General features: G+C 36.8%; 1 pseudogene; it reads left to right on the top strand.

Annotated features, from left to right (window-relative positions):
• The first annotated feature begins 440 nt into the window (after positions 1–440).
• On the top strand, positions 441–593 carry LOC112523987 (annotated as a pseudogene).
• The last annotated feature ends 371 nt before the right edge of the window (positions 594–964 follow it).

The following is a 964-nucleotide window of genomic DNA, read 5'->3' as shown; positions in this document are numbered from 1 at the left end:
GTATTGAGGTGGCATCATGAGGATTAAGTATTGAGGTGTTGGTGAATTGTGGTTGATTTTGAGATATCCCACATTGGTGAAGAGTTGAAAGATTTAAATAAGATGAAATGTATAAGAAAGGTGGATTGGATGCCTTTGTGTCAAATAATGGGGTTTGCCTCATAGGGTTGTCTTTCTTTTGATGACCCTCTTTGAAATCTATAACTATGGTTGGAAGCCAAACAAACCAAATGGTAGAAATTATACTGCAAATTTAATCTATTTGTTTAATAAAAATGTTTCTGAAAAGCTACAAATTTATGAGGAATGGTAAGGATACGGAATGGAAAGATGGATATTAATTAAAAGGTATCGTTATTGGTCCCACATGGATGGGCAATGTGAGGGTGTTGAAAGAGAGGTTAGAATAAAATGAAGGAGGTGGGGAAGGGAGAAAAAACATCTTTGCGCTTGGGGCAATGACGTAGCTAATGAGGTAATAACCGAGGYGCGTCAATTGCTGGYTRAAAACTATTTCCAAACCCCCTCCTCGGCCTTGGGTATTCCCCTTGGCTGTCGAGAATTTATGGAAGGGTTCTCTTGCGGGAATAACCCTACAATTTTCTTAGTTTACAAATTTGTTTTGAAATGTRTGTTAGAATTGTGGTTTTCTTGTATCTGCTAATGTTGTTCAACAAATCAGTCGGCAYAGTTTTGCATTGCAAGTGTTGGAAAAGATATGGATGTCGCAAAGGTTATGGAAGTCGAGTCGAATGTAGAAACTGTTTCAAGGACTAACTGTTTGAGCAAAGGCTAAGAAGCATATCTTGCTTTTCATATTGCTATGTATAGTAAGTAGTATGGSAGAAGCATACAGTTTCCCATTTTGCCAACTTTTACTTGCTAATTCATTTAGATCTATGTTAATTCATATGTACATCACTTGATGTTAAAACGTCATGTCATCTTCTGTAGATGTCTTGAT

Source organism: Cynara cardunculus (genome assembly GCF_001531365.2).
Source record: "Cynara cardunculus var. scolymus isolate 2C chromosome LG 12, CcrdV1, whole genome shotgun sequence".
Lineage (NCBI taxonomy): Eukaryota > Viridiplantae > Streptophyta > Magnoliopsida > Asterales > Asteraceae > Cynara > Cynara cardunculus.
Note: the sequence above shows the minus strand (reverse complement) of the source record. Positions and strands in the feature narration are given on the sequence as shown.